Source organism: Triticum aestivum, chromosome 6D (assembly GCF_018294505.1).
Source record: "Triticum aestivum cultivar Chinese Spring chromosome 6D, IWGSC CS RefSeq v2.1, whole genome shotgun sequence".
NCBI lineage: Eukaryota > Viridiplantae > Streptophyta > Magnoliopsida > Poales > Poaceae > Triticum > Triticum aestivum.
This window is the reverse complement of record NC_057811.1, coordinates 466,072,162-466,098,969: the sequence shown is the minus strand read 5'-3', so window position 1 is coordinate 466,098,969 and position 26,808 is coordinate 466,072,162. Positions and strand designations below refer to the sequence as shown.

General features: G+C 45.7%; 1 long non-coding RNA gene across 1 annotated transcript; it reads left to right on the top strand.

Annotated features, from left to right (window-relative positions):
* Nucleotides 1–23,957: 23,957 nt before the first annotated feature.
* On the top strand, nucleotides 23,958–26,258 carry LOC123142028 (uncharacterized). Its single transcript, XR_006470498.1, has 4 exons — nucleotides 23,958–24,459; nucleotides 25,251–25,363; nucleotides 25,435–25,509; nucleotides 25,583–26,258. It is a non-coding gene; the product is annotated as an uncharacterized lncRNA (long non-coding RNA).
* The last annotated feature ends 550 nt before the right edge of the window (nucleotides 26,259–26,808 follow it).

Here is a 26,808-nt window from a genome sequence, read left to right as displayed (position 1 = left end):
ATCAGAACGAATAGCAGAAGCAGGTTTAGGTGTCGCAAGCTTACTCAAAACAGAAGGTGAATCAAGTGCAGAGCTAGATGGCAGTTCCTTACCTCCCCTCGTAGTTGAGGGATAAATTGTTGTCTTAGCGTCTTTCAAGTTCTTCATAGTGACCAGCAGATATAAATCCCAAGTGACTCAAAGAATAGAGCTATGCTCCCCGGCAACGGCGCCAGAAAATAGTCTTGATAACCCACAAGTATAGGGGATCGCAACAGTTTTCGAGGGTAGAGTATTCAACCCAAATTTATTGACTCGACACAAGGGGAGCCAAAGAATATTCTCAAGTATTAGCAGTTGAGTTGTCAATTCAACCACACCTGGATAACTTAGTATCTGCAGCAAAGTAATATGATAGTAGTGGTAACGGTAACAAAAGTAACGGTAACAAAAGTAATATTTTTGGTGTTTTGTAGTGATTGTAACAGTAGCAACGGAAAAGTAAATAAGCGAAGAACAATATGTGGAAAGCTCGTAGGCATTGGGTCGGTCATGGAGAATTATGCCGGATGCGGTTCATCATGTAACAGTCATAACATAGGGTGACACAGAACTAGCTCCAATTCATCAATGTAATGTAGGCATGTATTTCAAATATAGTCATACGTGCTTATGGAAAAGAACTTGCATGACATCTTTTGTCCTACCCTCCCGTGGCAGCGGGGTCCTAATGGAAACTAAGGGATATTAAGGCATCCTTTTAATAGAGTACCGAAACAAAGCATTAGAACATAATGAATACATGAACTCCTCAAACTACGGTCATCACCGGGAGTGGTCCCGATTATTGTCACTTCGGGGTTGCCGGATCATAACACATAGTAGGTGACTATAGACTTGCAAGATAGGATCAAGAACTCACATATATTCATGAAAACATAATAGGTTCAGATCTGAAATCATGGCACTCGGGCCCTAGTGACAAGCATTAAGCATAGCAAAGTCATAGCAACATCAATCTCAGAACATAGTGGATACTAGGGATCAAACCCTAACAAAACTAACTCGATTACATGATAGATCTCATCCAACCCATCACCGTCCAGCAAGCCTACGATGGAATTACTCACGCACGGCGATGAGCATCATGAAATTGGTGATGGAGGATGGTTGATGATGACGATGGCGACGAATCCCCCTCTCCGGAGCCCCAAACGGACTCCAGATCAGCCCTCCCGAGAGGTTTTAGGGCTTGGCGGCGGCTCCGTATCGTAAAACACGATGAATCCTTCTCTATGATTTTTCTCTCCCCGTAAGTGAATATATGGAGTTGGAGTTGAGGTCGGTGGAGCGTCAGGGGACCCACGAGGTAGGGGCACGCCATCCACCCTCGTGGACAGGGTGTGGGCCCCCTGACATGGATTTTTCTTCCGGTATTTTTCTTATTTTCCAAATAGATGTTCCATGGAGTTTCAGGTCATTCCGAGAACTTTTGTTTCTGCACATAAATAACACCATGGAAAGTCTGCTGAAAACAGCGTCAGTCCGGGTTAGTTCCATTCAAATCATGCAAGTTAGAGTCCAAAACAAGGGCAAAAGTGTTTGGAAAAGTAGATACGACGGAGGCGTATCTGCAAGAAGCTGAATCCTTATGTACTTCTGCCATACATCTCCCCCTGTTGCTTTGAACAAGGAGTGGAGTGGATTTTGCTGGTACCTCCACTCTTTCAGGCATACTTTTGCAGGATTGTGTGACACCTTTATAGTCAGTAAATGTGCAATGTGTTGCAAATCTTCTGAACGCATGGTTCAGATCTTTGAGTACGTGGATTTGAGGCAGAAATGTGTTGAACATTCCACTAATTTCCTGGCATTTGTATGGTACTTGAAATCTCCCCCTAATGCCTGGAAATGTTCCTCATTGAATCAGCATACTGGCCTTGAATAACTCCCCATGTGAGGGGCTTGAGGTATTGATGGCAATAATTTTATTCCTCACATAGATCCCAACTATATGTTGAGGGGCCAATGATGTATGCCGGGTGGTCATATCGGCATGCAACCGAATTACCGCAGATAGAAAATACTTGGTAGATTTCCACGTATCAAAGACAGAGGGGAATAATATTATGCAGTTTGGTCATGAGCGTGTAAAACTACATGACTCCAACGTAAAGTTGGTAAGTTGCAATTCCAAAGTAAAGATAATGCAATGAGCTTAACTCTTTGGATATGATTCTACCAAACCATTTTGAGTCTAGACATTAGAACAAATTGCTAAACTTCAATCCAAAGGCCATAGAGAATGCTTTCAAGGAGAATTCTGCAATGTTATCCATTCGATTTGCTTGAAATCGATGTCAGGATAATGAGCCAATGGTTTCGTGTGAATAAAGCACACACGTAAGACCATCATGTAGATATGTCTTTTAGAACCATGGAATACCTGAATAGTCTACTCAATGGCTGGGAAGAGCCACTTACCTCGACTTGATGCATTCAAGGAGTCTGAGTGGTTCATCGTAGAATTTAAGGTGTGCAAGCCTTAAAATTAGCTTCCCTGTGTCACTTGTAGTGCACATAAAATCCAAATGTTATTAGAATTTAGCATCATAATAATCATAAATTGGAATTGCTGATAGTTTCTGTTTCAACCCAATGTCTCGATGACCAAGGCGAGTATGCGAAGTTTGTCATGTACAAGGCACTCTGGAAAACTATCTCGTATACAACATGTGCTACGGGTTGAGTCGTATGTGTAGTACAATCCAAATGATACACAGAGAATGTGCTTGCCATATCCGTTGCATATGGTAAAGAGAAGTTATTTCTCTTTGTTGTCATCATAAGTTTCGCTATGGAAACTATTTTGATGGATGCCTCCATATAATTTAGTAGGGTACGAGTTAAACCTGGGAAGCAATAAAGCATCCCGACGTTACTCGAGAACCCACAGGGATAGTAAATATCACTCGAGTTGAGCCAACAAATACCTCATCGCGTCTAGCGATTTAAATATCTCCTTTCTCTCAATGAGAGTGGAAACATTAGACTTCCCTGAGTATAAAGTTTGTGGTGCATATGTCTACAAGGCACATATCATTTTTCATCGGATTGACTCCCGTAGAAATCTATATATAGACATGAAGACTCTCAATATGAAAATCACTGTCAGATATATAGAATACATACAAATGTATTTGTATCGAAGTGTTGATACAGTATATTTGTGATATACAATATATGATGACAACAATAATCATGTTCTTATTATAACATCATAAATGGACATAAATAAATAGATCACTAAGGAGACTAAGGGACTAAATGTATAGTCTCCAAACATGTCAGTTGATGCATATTCAACCATCATGCTCTCCATGCTCATAGGGTCTTGTGACAGCTTGATGGTGTCAGGTTGAGGGTTTGAAGTGAGTTTCAAACCATTACCCTTAAGGTCCTTTGCGTCCCGGTGGCGTGGCTTGGATTGCACGCGCTATCCCATGGGATGCAAAACTGATCTTGATGTCCATGACCCTCTTAAGTAATTTATGGCCATCGAGGGCAAGAGCCTAAAATTGTTAGCCATCGATTACTTATAGGGGCAAACCAGAGATAATTAATTTACAAGAAGTAAATTAAAACCATCATGGTTTAGTAATAAGAATGCAAAATTTTGACTCAAGTGTATAACTTGAAAATGCTCAACCTCAATTATGGGAACATAACACATTGAAGATCACACAGATCTCACAGTAATAGAGATAACCTGCACATGGGCAGTAGATCCAACTCACTACCTTGTGTTTTCCTAATATAATGAGGGAGATGTTATTGTCAAAAATTTACAAGTTTGTTGTGCGGGAGAAATCAATATCGACCGCTATGACATGTTCATGAAGAATGGCAATGTGGTAAACACAAAGAACATATCATCTCCGGTGAAAAACCGGTAATTTATTTATATTACAGATTGCGTAATATAAATACATATTAATGTTGCAAAATTAATAGATTTCAAGAAAGGTGGCTCAAAATCATTAGTGCGAATCCCAAAATGCTAAGGATGACACCTTGAATTTTGCATATGTATTTGCAAGAAATTGAAAATCTCAATTGCAAATAGACATATTAATCTCGACATGTGGTTAACATGGAAATAGATACTGTTGGAAATATGCCCTAGAGGCAATAATAAATGGTTATTATTATATTTCCTTGTTCATGATAATTGTCTATTATTCATGCTATAATTGTGTTATCCGGAAATCGTAATACATGTGTGAATACATAGACCACAACGTGTCCCTAGTAAGCCTCTAGTTGACTAGCTCGTTGATCAACAGATAGTCATGGTTTCCTGACTATGGACATTGGATGTCATTGATAACGGGATCACATCATTAGGAGAATGATGTGATGGACAAGACCCAGTCCTAAGCATAGCACAAAAGATCGTGTAGTTCGTTTGCTAGAGCTTTTCCATGTCAAGTATCATTTCCTTAGACCATGAGATCGTGCAACTCCCGGATGCCGTAGGAGTGCTTTGGGTGTGCCAAACGTCACAACGTAACTGGGTGACTATAAAGGTGCACTACGGGTATCTCCGAAAGTGTCTGTTGGGTTGGCACGGATCGAGACTGGGATTTGTCACTCCGTATGACGGAGAGGTATCTCTGGGCCCACTCGGTAATGCATCATCATAATGAGCTCAATGTGACTAAGGAGTTAGCCACGGGATCATGCATTACGGTACGAGTAAAGTGACTTGCCGGTAACGAGATTGAACAAGGTATTGGGATACCGACGATCGAATCTCGGGCAAGTAACGTACCTATTGACAAAGGGAATTGTGTACGTGATTGATTGAATCCTCGACATCGTGGTTCATCCGATGAGATCATCGTGGATCATGTGGGAGCCAACATGGGTATCCAGATCCCGCTGTTGGTTATTGACCGGAGAGGCGTCTCGGTCATGTCTGCATGTCTCCCGAACCCGTAGGGTCTACACACTTAAGGTTCGGTGACGCTAGGGTTGTAGAGATATTAGTATGCGGAAACCCGAAAGTTGTTCGGAGTCCCGGATGAGATCCCGGACGTCACGAGGAGTTCCGAAATGGTCCGGAGGTGAAGAATTATATATAGGAAGTCCAGTTTCGGCCATCGGGAAAGTTTCGGGGGTTATCGGTATTGTACCGGGACCACCGGAAGGGTCCGGGGGTCCACCGGGTGGGGCCACCTATCCCGGAGGGCACCATGGGCTGAAGTGGGAAGGGAACCAGCCCTTAGTGGGCTGGGACGCCCCCCCCCCTTGGGCCTCCCGCTGCGCCTAGGGTTGGAAACCCTGGGAGTGGGGGGCGCCCCACTTGGCTTGGGGGGGAAGCCACCCCCCCTTTCCCCTTGGCCGCCGCCCCCCCTTGGAGATCTAATCTCCCAGGGCCGGCGCCCCCTCCAGGGGTCCTATAAATAGTGGTGGGAGGGAGGGCAGCAGCACCACAGCCCCTGGCGCCTCCCTCTCCCCCTGCAACACCTCTCCCTCTCGCAGAAGCTTGGCGAAGCCCTGCCGAGACCCCGCTACTTCCACCACCACGCCGTCGTGCTGCTGGATCTCCATCAACCTCTCCTTCCCCCTTGCTGGATCAACAAGGAGGAGACGTCGCTGCTCCGTACGTGTGTTGAACGCGGAGGTGCCGTCTGTTCGGCACTCGGTCATCGGTGATTTGGATCACGACGAGTACGACTCCATCAACCCCGTTCATTAGAACGCTTCCGCTCGCGATCTACAAGGGTATGTAGATGCACTCCTTTCCCCTCGTTGCTAGTATACTCCATAGATGGATCTTGGTGATGCGTAGGAAATTTTAAAATTCTGCTACGATCCCCAACAGTGGCATCATGAGCCAGGCCTATGCGTAGTTACTATGCACGAGTAAAACACAAAGCAGTTGTGGGCGTAGATGTTGTCAATTGTCTTGCCACTACTAGTCTTATCTTGTTTCGGCGGTATTGTGGGATGAAGCTGCCCGGACCGACCTTACACGTACGCTTACGTGAGACAGGTTCCACCGACTGACATGCACTAGTTGCATAAGGTGGCTAGCGGGTGTCTGTCTCTCCCACTTTAGTCGGAACGGATTCGATGAAAAGGGTCCTTATGAAGGGTAAATAGAAATTGGCATATCACATTGTGGTTTTACGTAGGTAAGAAACGTTCTTGCTAGAAACCTATACAAGCCACGTAAAAACTTGCAACAACAATTAGAGGACGTCTAACTTGTTTTTGCAGCATGTGCCTTGTGATGTGATATGGCCAGAAGATGTGATGAATGATATATGTGATGTATGAGATTGATTATATTCTTGTAATAGGAATCACGACTTGCATGTCGATGAGTATAACAACCGGCATGAGCCATAGGAGTTGTCTTTATTTTTTGTATGACCTGCGAGTCATTGAATAACGCCATGTAAATTACTTTACTTTATTGCTAAACGCGTTAGCCATAGAAGTAGAAGTAATCGTTGGCGAGACAACTTCATGAAGACACGATGATGGAGATCATGATGATGGAGATCATGGTGTCATGCCGGTGACGAAGATGATCATGGCACCCCGAAGATGGAGATCAAAGGAGCAAAATGATATTGGCCATATCATGTCACTATTTGATTGCATGTGATGTTTATCATGTTTTGCATCTTATTTGCTTAGAACGACGGTAGTAAGTAAGATGATCCCTTATAATAATTTCAAGAAAGTGTTCCCCCTAACTGTGCACCGTTGCGAAGGTTCGTTGTTTCGAAGCACCACGTGATGATCGGGTGTGATAGATTCTAACGTTCGCATACAACGGGTGTTGACGAGCCTAGCATGTACAGACATGGCCTCGGAACACACGCAATACACTTAGGTTGACTTGACGAGCCTAGCATGTACAGACATGGCCTCGGAACACGGAAGACCGAAAGGTCGAGCATGAGTCGTATAGAAGATACGATCAACATGGAGATGTTCACCGATCTTGACTAGTCCGTCTCACGTGATGATCGGACACGGCCTAGTTAACTCGGATCATGTTTCACTTAGATGACTAGAGGGATGTCTATCTGAGTGGGAGTTCATTGAATAATTTGATTAGATGAACTTAATTATCATGAACTTAGTCTAAAATCTTTACAATATGTCTTGTAGATCAAATGGCCCACGTTGCCCTCAACTTCAACGCGTTCCTAGAGAAAACCAAGCTGAAAGATGATGGCAGCAACTATACGGACTGGGTCCGGAACCTGAGGATCATCCTCATAGCTGCCAAGAAAGATTATGTCCTAGAAGCACCGCTAGGTGATGCACCCATCCCAGAGAACCAAGACGTTATGAACGCTTGGCAATCACGTGCTGATGATTACTCCCTCGTTCAGTGCGGCATGCTTTACAGCTTAGAACCGGGGCTCCAAAAGCGTTTTGAGAAACATGGAGCATATGAGATGTTCGAAGAGCTGAAAATGGTTTTCCAAGCTCATGCCCGGGTCGAGAGATATGAAGTCTCCGACAAGTTCTTCAGCTGTAAAATGGAGGAAAATAGTTCTGTTAGTGAGCACATACTCAGAATGTCTGGGTTACACAACCGCTTGTCTCAGCTGGGAGTTAATCTCCCGGATGACGCGGTCATTGACAGAATCCTTCAGTCGCTTCCACCAAGCTACAAGAGCTTTGTGATGAACTTCAATATGCAGGGGATGGAAAAGACCATTCCCGAGGTATATTCAATGCTAAAATCAGCGGAGGTGGAGATCAGAAAAGAACATCAAGTGTTGATGGTGAATAAAACCACTAAGTTCAAGAAAGGCAAGGGTAAGAAGAACTTCAAGAAAGACGGCAAGGGAGTTGCCGCGCCCGGTAAGCCAGTTGCCGGGAAGAAGCCAAGGAATGGACCCAAGCCTGAGACTGAGTGCTTTTATTGCAAGGGAAGTGGTCACTGGAAGCGGAACTGCCCCAAATACTTAGCAGACAAGAAGGCCGGCAACACCAAAGGTATATGTGATATACATGTAATTGATGTGTACCTTACCAGTACTCGTAGTAGCTCCTGGGTATTTGATACCGGTGCGGTTGCTCATATTTGTAACTCAAAACAGGAGCTGCGGAATAAGCGGAGACTGGCGAAGGACGAGGTGACGATGCGCGTCGGGAATGGTTCCAAGGTCGATGTGATCGCCGTCGGCACGCTACCTCTGCATTTACCTACGGGATTAGTTTTAAACCTCAATAATTGTTATTTAGTGCCAGCTTTGAGCATGAACATTGTATCTGGATCTCGTTTAATTCGAGATGGCTACTCATTTAAATCCGAGAATAATGGTTGTTCTATTTATATGAGAGATATGTTTTATGGTCATGCTCCGCTGGTCAATGGTTTATTCTTGATGAATCTCGAACGTGATGTTACACATATTCATAGTGTGAATACCAAAAGATGTAAAGTTGATAACGATAGTCCCACATACTTGTGGCACTGCCGCCTTGGTCACATTGGTGTCAAACGCATGAAGAAGCTCCATGCAGATGGACTTTTGGAGTCTCTTGATTACGAATCATTTGACACGTGCGAACCATGCCTCATGGGTAAGATGACCAAGACTCCGTTCTCCGGAACAATGGAGCGAGCAACCAACTTATTGGAAATCATACATACTGATGTGTGCGGTCCAATGAGTGTTGAGGCTCGCGGTGGCTATCGTTATGTTCTCACTCTCACTGATGATTTAAGTAGATATGGGTATGTCTACCTAATGAAACACAAGTCTGAAACCTTTGAAAAGTTCAAGGAATTTCAGAATGAGGTTGAGAATCAACGTGACAGGAAAATAAAATTCTTACGATCAGATCGTGGTGGAGAATATTTAAGTCACGAATTTGGCACACACTTAAGGAAATGTGGAATCGTTTCACAACTCACGCCGCCTGGAACACCTCAGCGAAACGGTGTGTCCGAACGTCGTAATCGCACTCTATTGGATATGGTGCGATATATGATGTCTCTTACCGATCTACCGCTCTCATTTTGGGGCTATGCTTTAGAGACTGCCGCATTCACTTTAAATAGGGCTCCGTCGAAATCCGTTGAGACGACACCGTATGAATTATGGTTTGGGAAGAAACCTAAGCTGTCATTTCTAAAAGTTTGGGGATGCGATGCTTATGTCAAGAAACTTCAACCTAAAAAGCTCGAACCCAAGTCGGAAAAATGCGTCTTCATAGGATACCCTAAGGAAACCATTGGGTATACCTTCTACCTCAGATCCGAAGGCAAGATCTTTGTTGCCAAGAACGGGTCCTTTCTGGAGAAAGAGTTTCTCTCGAAAGAATTAAGTGGGAGGAAAGTGGAACTTGATGAGGTGATAGTCACCCTTTCCGAACCGGAAAAGTAGCGCAGCGCCGGAAGATGTTCCTGTGGTGCCTGCACCGACTGGGGAGGAAGTTAATGATGATGATCATGAAGCTTCGGATCAAGTTACTACCGAACTTCGTAGGTCCACAAGGACACGTTCCGCACCAGAGTGGTACGGCAACCCTGTCCTGGAAATCATGTTGTTAGACAACGGTGAACCTTCGAACTATGAAGAAGCGATGGCGGGCCCGGATTCCGACAAATGGCTAGAAGCCATGAAATCCGAGATAGGATCCATGTATGAAAATGAAGTATGGACTTTGACTGACTTGCCCGATGATCGGCGAGCCATAGAAAATAAATGGATCTTTAAGAAGAAGACAGACGCGGATGGTAATGTGACCATCTATAAGGCTCGACTTGTCGCTAAGGGTTATCGACAAGTTCAAGGGGTTGACTATGATGAGACTTTCTCACCCGTAGCGAAGCTGAAGTCCGTCCGAATCATGTTAGCAATTGCCGCATTCTATGATTATGAGATATGGCAAATGGACGTCAAAACGGCATTCCTTAACGGCTTTCTTAAGGAAGAATTGTATATGATGCAGCCGGAAGGTTTTGTCGATCCTAAGAATGCTAACAAGGTATGCAAGCTCCAGCGCTCCATCTATGGGCTGGTGCAAGCATCTCGGAGTTGGAACATTCGTTTTGATGAGATGATCAAAGCGTTTGGGTTTACACAGACTTATGGAGAAGCCTGTGTTTACAAGAAAGTGAGTGGGAGCTCTGTAGCATTTCTCATATTATATGTGGATGACATACTATTGATGGGAAATGATATAGAATTCTTGGAAAGTATAAAGGCCTATTTGAATAAGTGTTTTTCAATGAAGGACCTTGGAGAAGCTGCTTATATATTAGGCATCAAGATCTATAGAGATAGATCAAGACGCCTCATTGGTCTTTCACAGAGTACGTACCTTGACAAGATATTGAAGAAGTTCAATATGGATCAGTCCAAGAAGGGGTTCTTGCCTGTATTGCAAGGTGTGCAATTGAGCACGGCTCAATGCCCGACCACGGCAGAAGATAGAGAAAAGATGAGTGTCATCCCCTATGCCTCGGCCATAGGGTCTATTATGTATGCCATGCTGTGTACCAGACCTGATGTAAACCTTGCCGTAAGTTTGGTAGGAAGGTACCAAAGTAATCCCGGCATGGAACACTGGACAGCGGTCAAGAATATCCTGAAGTACCTAAAGAGGACTAAGGATATGTTTCTCGTTTATGGAGGTGACGAAGAGCTCGTCGTAAAGGGTTACGTCGACGCTAGCTTCGACACAGATCTGGATGACTCGAAGTCACAAACCGGATACGTGTATATTTTGAATGGAGGGGCAGTAAGCTGGTGCAGTTGCAAGCAAAGCGTCGTGGCGGGATCTACATGTGAAGCGGAGTACATGGCGGCCTCAGAGGCAGCACAGGAAGCAGTCTGGATAAAGGAGTTCATCACCGACCTAGGGGTGATTCCCAATGCGTCAGGCCCGATGACTCTCTTCTGTGACAACACTGGAGCTATTGCTCTTGCCAAGGAGCCCAGGTTTCACAGGAAGACCAGGCATATCAAGCGTCGCTTCAACTCCATTCGTGAAAGTGTTCAAAATGGAGACATAGATATTTGTAAAGTACATACGGACCTGAATGTAGCAGATCCGTTGACTAAACCTCTCCCTAGAGCAAAACATGATCAACACCAGAACTCTATGGGTGTTCGATTCATCACAATGTAACTAGATTATTGACTCTAGTGCAAGTGGGAGACTGTTGGAAATATGCCCTAGAGGCAATAATAAATGGTTATTATTATATTTCCTTGTTCATGATAATTGTCTATTGTTCATGCTATAATTGTGTTATCCGGAAATCGTAATACATGTGTGAATACATAGACCACAACGTGTCCCTAGTAAGCCTCTAGTTGACTAGCTCGTTGATCAACAGATAGTCATGGTTTCCTGACTATGGACATTGGATGTCATTGATAACGGGATCACATCATTAGGAGAATGATGTGATGGACAAGACCCAATCCTAAGCATAGCACAAAAGATCGTGTAGTTCGTTTGCTAGAGCTTTTCCATGTCAAGTATCATTTCCTTAGACCATGAGATCGTGCAACTCCCGGATGCCGTAGGAGTGCTTTGGGTGTGCCAAACGTCACAACGTAACTGGGTGACTATAAAGGTGCACTACGGGTATCTCCGAAAGTGTCTGTTGGGTTGGCACGGATCGAGACTGGGATTTGTCACTCCGTATGACGGAGAGGTATCTCTGGGCCCACTCGGTAATGCATCATCATAATGAGCTCAATGTGACTAAGGAGTTAGCCACGGGATCATGCATTACGGTACGAGTAAAGTGACTTGCCGGTAACGAGATTGAACAAGGTATTGGGATACCGACGATCGAATCTCGGGCAAGTAACGTACCGATTGACAAAGGGAATTGTATACGGGATTGATTGAATCCTCGACATCGTGGTTCATCCGATGAGATCATCGTGGAACATGTGGGAGCCAACATGGGTATCCAGATCCCGCTGTTGGTTATTGACCGGAGAGGCGTCTCGGTCATGTCTGCATGTCTCCCGAACCCGTAGGGTCTACACACTTAAGGTTCGGTGACGCTAGGGTTGTAGAGATATTAGTATGCGGAAACCCGAAAGTTGTTCGGAGTCCCGGATGAGATCCCGGACGTCACGAGGAGTTCCGGAATGGTCCGGAGGTGAAGAATTATATATAGGAAGTCCAGTTTCGGCCACCGGGAAAGTTTCGGGGGTTATCGGTATTGTACCGGGACCACCGGAAGGGTCCCGGGGGTCCACCGGGTGGGGCCACCTATCCCGGAGGGCACCATGGGCTGAAGTGGGAAGGGAACCAGCCCTTAGTGGGCTGGGGCGCCCCCCTTGGGCCTCCCCCTGCGCCTAGGGTTGGAAACCCTGGGGGTGGGGGCGCCCCACTTGGCTTGGGGGGGAAGCCACCCCCCCTTTCCCCTTGGCCGCCGCCCCCCCTTGGAGATCTGATCTCCCAGGGCCGGCCCCCCCCCCAGGGGTCCTATAAATAGTGGGGGGGAGGGAGGGCAGCAGCACCACAACCCCTGGCGCCTCCCTCTCCCCCTGCAAGACCTCTCCCTCTCGCAGAAGCTTGGCGAAGCCCTGCTGAGACCCCGCTACTTCCACCACCACGCCGTCGTGCTGCTGGATCTCCATCAACCTCTTTTTCCCCCTTGCTGGATCAAGAAGGAGGAGACGTCGCTGCTCCGTACGTGTGTTGAACGCGGAGGTGCCGTTTGTTCGGCACTCGGTCATCGGTGATTTGGATCACGGCGAGTACGACTCCATCAACCCCGTTCATTAGAACGCTTCCGCTCGCGATCTACAAGGGTATGTAGATGCACTCCTTTCCCCTCGTTGCTAGTATACTCCATAGATGGATCTTGGTGATGCGTAGGAAATTTTAAAATTCTGCTACGATCCCTAACAGATACATCATAGAAATATTCCGAAATACCACGTACTCAACGGAGAAACAATACTACAGAGGTACTGAATTTATCTTTGAAATAGATTAAAATTCTCTATTGCAAATGGACGTAATTAATCTCAACACGTGATAAACGTGGAAGTGTATTACATCAACTTAAGATCTGGAATACATCTCGGTACTCAACAGAAAAATACTACTAATGTAGTAAATAATAATGATGTTGCAGACTTGATGTTCAAGTGAAAACTTGAATTTTATAGACCTCAAATTAAAATGAGATGATCTAGTATTAAGTTGCAAGATAATTCAGCAGGGTGAATTAATATTTTGCGAGAGAAAATTAATCTATATCACAATGAAATTGTTTTGCGAGAGAAAAAAATTCTCAATCGCAAATCAGTATTGTAGAGGTACTGAATTTATTTTTTGCAAGAGATAAAAGAAAAATCTCAATTGCAAATATTAGATGTAATTATTCTCAACATATAAGAAACATGGAGATATATTACATCAATATATTATATGGAATACATAGTACTCAACACATTTACAGTACTGTAATTAGCAGTGTCTAAAACAGGAATGAAATCACTGTTAGAACGACTGCTAGGTGGCTTATCTGCTAATATGCTAAATTAAAGGAGCAAAGATAGCAATGGCTGCTGGTCGCCTAAATTTCCAGCGGCATGCAAATTAGCCACGCAAGGCAGCCTAGCCTGGTCTAGCTGAGCAGACAAGGCAGAGCCACCAGAGGAAAATTCCCCCAGCCGCTTTCTATCCCAAATCCGCAGTGATACAGCCGGAGACGGCCGGCCGACCGCATCACCGGCGGCAAGAAGATCTCCCGCCGCGCTCGTCCTCGGAAGAGGAGCCACCGCGGAGGTGGGTGCCGGGGTCACGCCGTTGTAGGCGCCATCCGCGAGCCCGAGCGCTGCTGCTGCGCGGCCGGAGCGGATGCTCAACGGCGGGCTCACCAGCGGAACGGCGAGGGCCACGAGGCGGCAGTGGGCGCCTGTGCAACGTCGGCATCGACTGCCGCAGCGCTGGAGGAGCTCGCCACACCGCTGTCTACCACGGGCGCGAGCGCCGCGCGTGGTACGTAGGGGCCTCTCCGGGGAAGGGGACCCGCTACGACGGCCGGGAAGACTGCGCCATGGCCGCCGCCTCACGAGCTGCCACCGCTCCAGGTGGTTGCGCCGCCAGCCTTGCCTTTGCTTTGCTGACGCGCATGGACAGGACGAGCCACCGCCGCAGATGTGGCCCGAGGCACGCCGGGCGATGCCGGCTGTGAGGCCCCGAGCGCCTTGAGCGGTCGTGGGCTCGTGGCACCGGTGGAGGCGTAGGGGCCGACCGGCGGATGGGCGGGTTGACGCCACCGCGTAGCCGCGCCGTGGCGCGCGCCAGTCATCGTGTCTCGATGGCCGGCCCTTCAGAAGCGCGTCCGCACGCTGCGCAGCCTCGTCGACGCTGACGATGGCTTGACGCGCCGGGGCCGGAGGCGAAAACCGCTGTGGGCGTCGCCACGCCGTTACAGCCGAGGCTGCCGGCAGGGGCCGCAGTGAAGGGTGCCGCTGGGAGTGTGGCGCGCGCTAGAGATGGGAAGATGGTCAGAGAGAGGAGGGTGCATCAGACACTCACTTTGCTTGAAGGAATTGTAGGTGCTGTCGTTTGGAGCGGAACAAGAGCCGGCGATGACGAGCAGCCAATTGAAGAAGACATGAATGTTCTTCGATTCCTTCTGCTGGCTGCATGTGCCGGATGTGGCTGTCGAATTCCTTCCAATTCTTGCTTGGAGTAGCGATCACATCACATGAAGGATACCTTGCTGCTGCCATGGACGATAGCCACGGACGCATTCTTCATTCTCTTCTTGGTAACCGCTTGGGAGAAAAACGATCCTGCACATGCATGTGCGTACAAGAGAAATCAATCGATTGCTTGATCATCAGTTGATCACAAGAAGGCAAAAAGGGATTAAAAAGCTGTTGATTAAGTCCCATCTATACGGCAGTTGCCGATCTGATCTCCATGGCTTTTGTGCCGAGAGCACCATCGAGAGGCATCTTCTCTATTCCTTTGTAGGCCGAATCGCTCGATTGAATTTGCACTATCCGCCGGAGGGCATAGCAGGCCGCTGGTTTCCGCGTTTCCGTAGGGAAGATCAATCGATGAGATTGCTCCACAGAGAGCGTGCTTCGCTAGCGATGTTCTTGTCGCCGTGAATGATTGGTCGCCGCCACCAACGATTCCAACTTGGGGGTATACTTCTTTTCCTTCCTGTGAATTGCTCTGTGCGACTCCTCTGCCGGTAGCCGCGCCGGAACCCTGCCTTTCCACGGAACCGTTCAGGGTTCATGCGTAACCGCCCTCTGCGGCATGGCCTTTTCTCTCAGCGGAGAGACTCGTGCTGATAACGTGTTTAGAATTGAGATCGAGAGAGGAACGAGAGACAAACACCAAGATGTAAAAGTGAACTCTTGTTCACATTGATGATGGGATTACACATATATATAGCCCCTGAAGGGGTGCAACCGAAGGGATGTGAGACAACCGCCTCGGTTAGAAAAAGTAGGGATTAATAGGATTAATTAAATCCTAACAGGTCACAATGTGGCTTCGCATGGCCGTCTGCCTAGAGTTTTAATCCCATTCCCACCGAATTTTTCTGAGTTGTTATCACCCCTGCCTTTTTTAACACAATCATACCAAATTAATTAACAGGCTGCACATGAGGTATTGATCAAATCGGGGCTACAATCTGTACCAACCTTCACCATGAGTTGTTTTCAGCTTATGAAGAAGATGTGCCAGAACCTGACTTCGATCTCTTCAAAATTCTGGTGGGCGGCAACGAATGGTGAGCGGAAGGTACACTGGATTTCGTGGAAGAAGATGTGCGTGGCAAAACAAGATGGTGGAATGGGTTTTTGAGACCACGAGGCCTTTAACCAAGCGTTACTGGCAAAGCAGGCGTGGAGGATCCTGCAGGCACCAACGTCTCTGTGCGCGCGTGTGCTGAAGGCTCGTTATTTCAGTGACAACTCCATCCTAACAGCAACAGCACCCTCATCCGCCTCGTACACATTCTGTAGCATTCTTTATGGACGGGACCTGCTGCGCGAGGGGATCATATGGCGCATTGGAGATGGAAGCAGTGTGAACATCCATCATGCAAACTGGATTCCACGAGCTGGGAGCATGCGGCCTCTTGGCCAGATTTTTGCCACGGGCATGTCCAAGGTAGCAGACCTATTAGCGCATGATGGAAGGAGCTGGGATATGGGCAAGGTGCGCTCTATATTCTCTGATGGTGACGCTAAAGATATTGAGCAAATAGTCGTTGGGGGTCCCGGTACAGAAGACTACCCAGCCTGGAACTACACCAAAAATGGTGACTTCACCGTCAGATCTGCGTATCACCTAAGGATGAAGATGAATATAGCGAGGACCGGACAGCCGGAGTCCTCGAGCTCGGTGGCGAAGCATAAGGGATACTTAGCGTTGTGGGATACGAATGCGCCGGCCAAAGCCAAGATCCATATGTGGAGGATGGTCCGCAACGGGCTAGCATTTGGGGCTGAGCTACATCGGCGTCGGATCAAACCCGGTGTTTTTTGTGTTGCGTGTGGGCGAGAAGAGACGGTGCTCCACCGGTTCTGGACATGCCAACATTCAGCACTTTTCTGGCAACTTCTGCGCTCAGAGAAGGGAGTTGGGGTGGCGATCCCACCAAGTTTGATTGACTCCCAGAGCGCTCTAGCTCGCTGGTTACTAGAGTGGTTTGCCGAGGCTTCGGATGATGAGAGGGCGGCCATGGTTCAAGCAACATATGGTCTTTGGCTGGCGAGAAATGAAGCGAGGGATGGGAAGAAGATAGCACCTCCACATGAAATAATAGGCACGGTAGTGTCGCATATGAATGAGTGGAAGGATGTACACACACGCGATGTGCATCCGGCTGTCCCGACAGTCAAGGAAAAGTGGCGGCCTCCTGAGGAGGGCTGGCTAAAAATTAACTCAGATGGGGCTGTGTCAAGAGATAGGGACAAGGAGGAGCTGGAGCAGTCATTCGAGACCATGTTGGGGCTTTTAGAGCTGGTCTCTGCCATGTGTTCCGTGGAATTGTGGACCCACAATCGATGGAAATTTTGGCATGCAAACGGGGTCTTCAAGTGGCGCAAGAAATCAACGCTGATAAGGTCCATGTTGAGCTTGACTCTCAAAGTGTCGTAAACATGTTGAATAATCAACACAAGGAGATGTCCAGTGCAGGGCCATGGATACAGGAAATCAAAACGATACTTGCATCTTTTTCTGATTTTAGAGTCTCTTGGGTTCGCTGTTCTGCTAATGTTGCCGCGCATAAATTAGCTAGAGTTGGTGTGGGTGATGAACTATGTAAGGTTTGGTTGGGAACTACCCCAGATTGTATGCTTGATGTAATCTCGATGAGATTCCGAATGCATTTGATTAAATAAAGCGGCAACGTTGACCTAAAAAAAAACAGGCTAGAGTTTATTCGATGGTGTTTCTAAACGTGCCTAATAATTAATTAAGGGCTGCCACGTTATTTCTATGCGCGCGTCGCTCGTAGATGGCAGACCATATGGTCTTGAAAGGAAACGGGAGGGGGCAGTAGACTCACGGGGAGATTTTTTACAAACTTAGCAAACGTGGAGGATTAGGATTGGATTTAGGAGATTGGAAGGGGCCCATCTCCCTGAAAATCGGGGGGGAGGAGGGGGGGGGGGGGGGGTCTAGTTTGATTAGTTGAAGCAAGTCCGTATTAGTCCGTGAGTGTAGCATTTTTGGGGCAGCTAGCTATCCCTGCACGCAACAAAGCAAAGCAAAAGCAGTGTACCTCCGTAAGCTATGTACGCCGGGCTGGGCCTTTGCATGGGAAGGAGAGAGAATTTTACGTGCGTCTGTTAGGATTTGTCTTCCGGTTTAAATTTAAAGAGTGATCCCCAAGAAAAGAAAATTCAAGAGTACTAGTACTACGAATCTAGTACAATGTTATGAATAACCAAACGCCATCCGGATATACATGCGAGCACGCCATTGGATTTCGACGGCTGCTTACTTCATCCCTGAGGTTTGCACCGATCCGCTTGATTCGTTTGCCCACAAGGTACTGTTCGGTGCTACGTACTGATTTCTAGGGAAAAGCAGGGCGGCGCTGTTTTTCTCTCTGATTTCATCTCCCCAATCAATCGAGCGACACCATGGATGGTATAGAGATGATCGACATCGAAGTTGGAGATGGCGGCGACGTCGAGGTCAAAGCACAACCTGATCGGCCTCAAATTTGGACATGGACACAAAGGATTTTATACCCTCCCATGACTTCCCTAATCCCGATGGACTCGCAGCAGCCACGGAGCCTGAGCAATGCAGTAGATATGCGTGTTTGTGCTACGCGGTCCTTGTCGAGCTTGTTATCATCACCATTTTTTTCACCCTGATGTTACTCGTCGTACAGTTCCACCCGACAACCTTTGCCAGTCGAGCATTGCGTGTCATGGGACATGTCGTGGGTATGATAGGCTTGTTCGTTGCCATGTCTGGATTCATGCTTGTCTGCCGTTTTCTAACCGAGGCAATTATTGGGAATCCCGAGGGGTATAGACTGATTGATTTATTATTCATGTAATTCAGAATAGATTCACAAGCTAGGGGATGTTATTGTTCTATCAGCATTGTTTGTACGGATGGAGCATTATCAAATCATTTTTACTGCATCTTAGATTGAGTTGGCGGCAATCGAAGATGAACATCGCCGAGCGGAGTGTGTCCAAGACAAGACACACGTAGATAAGTCAAATAGTAGTAGAAAGTATTGCTTTTACATGATGTATTATCCCTGCCGCGAGTGGCAGAGTGATTGGCACGCGTTTTCCATGTGCCTTCGCACGACACATACAGCGTGGCTTGGCGGATAGTCTTACGTGGCAAAATCACAGTCGTTTGTTTTTTTACCATCAAATCATAGTCGCTTGTTTATCCTGATTGTGTTCCTAACCGTGCCTAATTAACAGGCACGGGCTGTCACGTTATATGTAACGCGGCCTCGTACATGAGTAAAGTGTTGCTGCGAAAGGGGGCAGATACGAGAGTCCAGCGTTTTGACACGAAGCGGGAGGGGACAGCAAGCTTGCTGCTGCGAAAGGGGGTAGATACGAGTACGTGCGTCACAGTTGCTGCACACACACGCAAAAAAAAAGCCACGCGACACAGGAGCTGTGCTCAGCCACGTATGCCTTGCCCTCGCATGGGCAGTGGGAGAAAAATTACGTGCGTGAAATTATTTACTTCCTGGAAACCCCTCCGACCAAATGGCGACCAGGAGGCCACACCAGCCAGCCTGTTACCTAGGATTTTTCTCGGTTTAAACAAAAGAGTCTTCCTCAATCAATCAAGAAAAGAAAATTAGAGGCCTAGTGTCCGCTCTTGTGTGCTTCGGTGTCCGCTCGGGCGACTCCGCGACTAGGGTTTGCTGGCCCAACGCCGGCCGCCCCTGGCGGCGGCGCTGGTGCTGGCGTCTTTTTCCCAGGGCGGCGACACTGCGTCGGCGCGGCTGGTCTTTTAATCTCTACTGCAGGTCTCCATACTCCTTGAACCCTAGCAGTAGATCCGTTTGTCTGCTTCAGCGTCTTCGGCGTTTGAAGTATGCGTTGCAGGATTGCTGTGGATTACTGAGTTTGATCTTGAGCTAGTCTGTTCAGAAGCTATGAGGATAATGGGATGGAATTGCTGCGGTCTGAATTCAGGTCGGGCTGTTCGTGCACTTCTCGATGTTCAGAAGAATATAAAACCGGATGTGTGTTTTCTGTCCGAGACACATTTGTCGAAAGTTAGGGCGGCAAAACTTATGAGAAGAACAGGATTTGACCATATGTTGGTAGATGAAAGTGATGGGAGAAGTGATGGTTTGTTAATGATGTGGGGTAACCACATTAATCTGGTGGAACTTAGTGTGACAAAGAATCATATTGATGTCATGATTGAGGGGGATGAGAAGTGGAGGTTGACTGGGATCTATGGTGAACCGAATTGGGATTGGAAAGAGAGGACATGGACGAACTTACGTGACCTGCATGAACTCTACAAAATTCCATGGCTCGTGTTGGGGGATTTTAATGAAATACTCTTCAATTCGGAGAAGGAAAGAGGTAATCTAAGACCTGTGAGATTTATGCAGGAATTCCAGAATTGTTTAGATCACTGTGGTTTGGGTGACATGGAATATGTGGGTGATAAATTTACTTGGAGAAGGGGGTAGATTAGAGAAAGACTTGACAGATCTGTGTGTTCGTCCGAATGGAGGAACCTTTTCCCTTTTGCAGCGCTGATCAATGAGAGCATGACAAAATCAGATCATCGTCAGATGTGACGCAGAGTAACCAAACTACAAAGCGATTTGAAGCACGCTGGCTTCAAGAACCGACAGTAGAGGAGGTTGTGAGTAACGCTTGGGAAAAGGCCAAGTGCAATGGTAAATTAATCATGGAAACTCTTGAACAGGTTCATGGGGATCTACATCGATGGGATAGAAAAGTCCTAAAAAAGCCAAGGAAAAGAATAGAGAAACTGAAAGCCGAGCTAGAAGAATTAAGAAGAGGACCTATGTCTGATGAGGCGTTGGAGAGACAGAAACAAATCTTGGTGATGCTGGAGGATATTTTTGAACAAGAAGAAACCTTTTGGCTGCAACGGGGTCGGGCAAACTGGTTGCGCCATGGGGATAGGAACACTAATTTCTTCCATCATTTCGCTACAGCTCGTAAGAAACGAAATTTAATTAAAATATTGCTGGATGACAATGGGAATGCAGTGGAAGGTAATGACAATTTAGCATCTTTAATTACTGATTATTTCTCGGGTCTATTCACATCAGAGATTCAGGTAGCAAATGAGGATGTGCTAAATAAAGTTAAACCTAGGGTGACACCGGCTATGAATGTTCATCTGCTTACTCCTTTCACGGCTGAGGAGGTGAAGAAAGCTCTTTTTGATATAGGTGATTTGAAAGCACCGGGACCTGATGGATTGTATGCTGCTTTTTATAAGAGGTTTTGGGTCATGTTAGAAGAGGACTTGGTTAAGGAGGTGTTGGAGGCCGTGAATAATTCTGTTATACCAGAAGGTTGGAATGACACGGTAATAGTGTTAATTCCTAAGGTGGATAATCCAGAGAAAATATCGCAATTTCGGCCAATTTCTTTATGTAACGTTGTGTACAAGGTGGTCAGTAAAAAGCTAGCTAAAAGATTGAAAGCTATATTACCAGAGGTAATTGGAGAAGCCCAAAGTGCTTTTGTCCCGGGCCGATTAATAACTGATAATGTTTTGGTGGCTTATGAGAGTGTTCATAGAATAAAGAAGAAAAAAGGGAATCATGGTCTTTGCACGGTGAAGCTAGATATGCACAAGGCTTATGACCGTGTGGAATGGTGTTTTCTTCAAGGTATCATGCTGAGGATGGGATTTGATGTGAGATGGGTACATCTAATAATGGCATGCGTTAAATCTGTGACTTATTCAGTGAGGTTTAATTCATTGGTAACAGAAAGATTTATTCCATCTCGAGGCCTACGACAGGGTGACCCACTTAGCCCATATCTATTCCTATTGGTGGCAGAGGGTTTATCTATCTTACTTTCGGATGCAGAAGAGAGAGGAATGCTAGAAGGGGTGAAGGTTTGCCGAGATGCACCCTCGGTTTCACATCTTCTATTTGCCGATGATTCTTTGATTTTGATGAAAGCGGATGGGGTTAATGCAAATTCTTTAAGAGATGTTCTGCAATCATACTGTAGTGCGTCTGGACAAATGGTAAGTGAAGCCAAATGTAGTATATATTTTAGTCCGAATACAACAATTGAAAAAAGAGTTGAGGTGTGCACAACTCTTAATATTCTTGTGGAGGCTTTGACTGAAAAATATCTGGGTCTACCATTGTTGGTGGGGGCAGACAAGAGTGATAATTTCCAATACTTGGTGGATAGGATTTGTCAATTGGTGCAAGGGTGGAAAGAAAAAACTTTATCTATGGGGGGCAAAGAGGTTCTACTTAAAGCTGTAGCCCAAGCTCTTCCGGCATATGCAATGTCTGTATTCAGGGTTCCAAAAAAGTGCAAAGGAATCACGGATGCAATAGCGCAGTGTTGGTGGGGTGATGACATCAGTAATAAGAAGATGCACTGGTTTGCCTGGTGGAAGCTTTGTGTCCCAAAATCTAGGGGAGGGATGGGGTTTAGAGACCCTCATTGTTTTAATTTGGCGATGCTTGCGAAGCAAATTTGGAGATTACTCGAGGCACCAGTTAGCTTGTGTGCAAGAGTTCTGAGGAGTAAGTATTACCCTGATGGTAAGATTCTTAATGCAAAACTTAAACCTAGTTCTTCCTTCATGTGGCAGAGTATATTGTCTGGTCTCAACACTTTTAATAAGGGGGCGATATGGCGTGTTGGAGATGGGCATCAGATTGAGATCTGGGAGGATGCATGGCTTCCATGTAGTAATTCTGGAAGGGTATTAACACCTAAGGGTCATTGCTTACTAAAATATGTCTATGAACTGATTGATCCTTGCACAGGGAGATGGGATGTTGATCTGATTCGTAGTATCTTTTGGGAGGTTGATGTCCAACAAATTTTGGCGATTCCATTGAGTCAGCATGGTATGGGCGATTTTGTGGCATGGAAATTTAACAAGAATGGCCTCTTTTCAGTTCGATCCGCATATCATGTGGAGTGGGAATCGACATTCGGTGTATCCATGGAACGATCGGATGGGGCCGGATCATCAGGTTTAAACAATGTTTGGAGAGACATGTGGAAATGTGCAGTGCCAGCAAAGGTGAAAATTTTCGCCTAGAAATGTTTACATGGCATTCTTCCTTGTTATGGTGTATTGGCCAACTGTCATATTATGAATAATTGCCTGTGCCCGGTCTGCAAAAAATATTGCGAGGATATTAAGCATGTTCTATTTCAGTGTGCGGAAGCAAAGGAAATCTGGGTCAAACTCGGTTTGATAGAAGTGGTCAAAGAAGCTTGCGAGGTTGATCAGTCTGGTAGTGCTGTTCTGGATTATTTGTTAGCAGGGAGGTTTAAGAATCCAATTGATGCATCTGTGAAGTACATAAAAGAAACAATTTTGACATCGGCTTGGTACATTTGGTGGAGAAGAAGACAGACGGTCCGTGCAGAAAGTTTGCAGTCCTTGTCACATGCAGCGCTATCAATTCAAGTTTTGGTGTCAAATTTTGTTAAAGCATCAGGTAAAGAGTCCCAACCAAAGTCGAGTATCTGGAAGAGGGCGACTACTGGATTTATCTCTGTAAATGTTGATGCAAAGTTTGATATTGACTTGGGCTCTGGAGCTACGGGCGTGGTGATTAGAGATGATAAGGGAAGATTTCTAGCAGCAGGCTCCCAGATCATTCCCTTCGCAATAGATGCGGCAACTACTGCACAAGCAGTTTTGGACGGAATTCATCTTGCAAACCAACTTGGGTGTCAGAAATTGGCAATCCAATCAGATTGTTCAGAAGTTATTAATATTCTTCAGAATGGGGGTTTTTCTGCGACAACTGCAGCGCCAATATTCGAGGACATATGTATACAGGCAAGCTCGTTCGGCAACGTTCAGTTCACATATTGTCCAAGGGAAGCGAACCGTGTCGCACATACGCTAGCCCAGGAGTGTAATTCAGAGAAGTGTTTTTGGGTTGATGACCCCCCTAGCTTTATTTTATCGTTGTTAATTGACAATGTTAGTGTGATTTAAATTAATAAAACAAGCCATAATGGCATTCAAAAAAAAATTAGAGTCCTGTACTACCGACCCCGGGAAAATATTGTATACTCCAACGGATTGAGTGCTCCGGCTGCACCCTCCTCGTCACAGCCGTTTGATACAAAACGTAGGTACATGATGCAACCGGGAAGCTCCACCCTTCGATATTTATAAAAACCACCCTCATGTAAGTACAGAATAAGTCTAACGTCCCCAATCACCTAGCTCGATGTGTTCCCCCAATTTGGAACAGAAAGAAACGCGAACTACTAGGGTTTCCAGCGCCGGCGGCGGACCTCGCCGTGTGCCGCGCTCCGGCGTCGGGCGAACGAGCTCGCCAAGATACGGACGTCCAGCAGACTAGTCGCCCTATTTCCGCCTCGCCATTTTCCACCTCGCCCCCCCTCCTCGACCCGACCCGGCCCAACCCGACGCCTAGCTCCGCCACCCATCGACGCTGTGGAAGGGAACTCCGATCTTCACGTATTTTTGTGCGTTCCGGTCTTGATCCATCGTTTTCTATGTTGATTTTGTCAGATGTACCTACTTCAGTCTTTTCATTTTTACAGGGCCTACTGAAGGAGCCGGTTGAAGGAAGAGAAGCTTCAAGCAAGATCTCCTTTTATTTGCTGACAGGACCAGCTGAAGGAAAAGAAGCTTCAGCCTTATATTCTTGAGAATACCATTATTAGGAGAAACGTGGACAGGAAAATCCATTGAACATCACCGTCTCGCCATTTGGTAAGCTACATGTTACAGTTTCCTTTTTATTGCTGCAAGCCAGATCCTTTGAATGGCCATATGTTGGTTTTGGGTGATGAACATAGCCTTTAGTAATAGCATATTACGTTTTCTGTAAACTTAACACACAAAAATCAGTGACACAAACTGGATCTCACTTTTAGTACTAATATCTGGCTGCCCCTGGAACAACTTAGTCTCATTCTCCATGAAGTACCCAAACAACAGAAGCTACATTACTGAAGAAATTATGATGAGAAAAATAACTAGTTGAAAAAAAGGTTGTGTGCCATCCAAACAACAACTATATCAAGATATGAATGCTAACATTGCTAAAAAAATTGTATAGGTAGCCGCTTCTATACGAATTTCATATCGGCTATCTGGTCTAAGGAAACTCAACTCTGTAACCTATCCGATCATACACCACTAATGAAAAATTAGCGAATTGTAAAATTTTAGCAACTTATGGCCTGATACTGTACATGAGTTCGAGCAAATCAATCTACCTATTAAAGTACCTGGATGTGAAGTGCATGTTGGGACAAGACCGGGATTTGTCTACCTGTACAATGTGTGCGACTACACTAATTTCCGGGCGTTCCCTATCTATTTGTTAGAACCATTTTCAGAACACTATTGACTATTTTACTTAGTACATCTAAATGCCGGTGCATTCGGAAATTTTCTCTCTTCACTAATTTAGCATGAAGTTGTTTCTTAAACTGATTGTGCCGCTGCTCTCATGCATGAAAAGCTAACTCTTAGTCGCCCCTGCATGTAATATCTAGCATTTTTATCTACATAGAGTAGAGAATGATGGGAGTCAATGGCAAGTATTGCTCCAAGTGCCGGCTCAACTACAGCAATGGGACTTGAAGATGATGCCAACAACTTTTCCATGGTACTTCCTTGATATGTTACTAATGTTCATATGTGCATGTCATGTCGCTAAAGTTCTAACAACCTTGCTAGGTCCAAACAGGATTGGACATACATGATGAAGATTGTTTCAATACACCAAAAAGAACCAGTAGCCTCCCCGTGCGTGTAAGTTTATTATGACATGTTAATTTCATGGGTTTCAATTCTGGAGCTAATCCATGATTTTCTACTTACACAGGGGTCAACTTATGAGTCCGAGTGTGATGATAGCCTACAATCGTCAATTGGCATGCGATTTGATAGCTGGGAGGCAGGTTTGGCATTCTATAGAATGTATGCCCATGAGGTTGGCTTCTCCGTATGCATATGGACACAACACAAAGGAGAGGGTGGTGTAATAATTTGGAAGAAGTTTGTTTGCGCAAGGTTGGAGGAAGCAAAAATCAATGGACATTGGCCAAGTTACTCAAGAAATGCAGAGAAAAAAGGTTAAAAGAAATATCAAGATAACCAGATGCTGTTGTGAGGCTATGATCGGATTGAAGAGGCAAGATGACGGCAAGTATGAGGTCGCCCAGTTTGTTCAACCACACACACACCAACTTATCTCACCAAGTAAGAGACATCTCATCCGGTCAAATAGAGAGGTAACTAGTGATTTGAGAAACAAACTATCTACATGCAGTAAGGCATTGCTTGGCACATCAAAAACATTTCGCTTGGTTAGTATTGAGAAAGGTGGGCAAGGAAACATAGCTTGCACGAAACGTGACTTACAGAACTATGACCGTGATTTTAAGGCAGCAATTAAGGGAGCAGATGGACAACTTATAGTAGACATAATGGAAAATAAAAGAAAGGCCAATCCAGCATTCTACTTTGATTACTAGGTTGATGAGAACAATAAACTAAAAAATATTTTCTGGGCAGATAGTATATGTAGAAAGAACTATTCATTGTTTGGTGTTGTTGTGTCATTCGACTCTACATATAGATTCAACAAGTATGACCTGGTATTTACCCCTTTTACTGGAGTTAACCATCATAAATCTTGTGTTACATTTGGTGTCGCTTGTTTGTCAAATGAGAAGATTGCATCATACAAATGGTTATTCCAGACTTCCTTGAAAGCAATGTGTGGTCTTTCTCGATGATTAGGACAAAATTGTATCCCTTAGGAACCGTACATGCACCTTTGTTTGGATGCCGATCTAATATTGTTACAGTACGAAATACTTGCCGCTGAACGTGGAGTACTTGCCGATCCATCAGCGAGTGTCCGCACTTGGGACAGATTGATACTCGTTTTTTTGTTGGATTTGAACTTGCTTAAAAAGAAAGGACTCAGCTTCCCGTCATCAGTGGGATCAGGGATACTTTCAACAAGAAATGTATCGAAGAGTTAGCAATGGTTTAGCCGAAAATCTTAGTTTATCAGAAGCTTGGTCAAAAATTCCCGGGTTG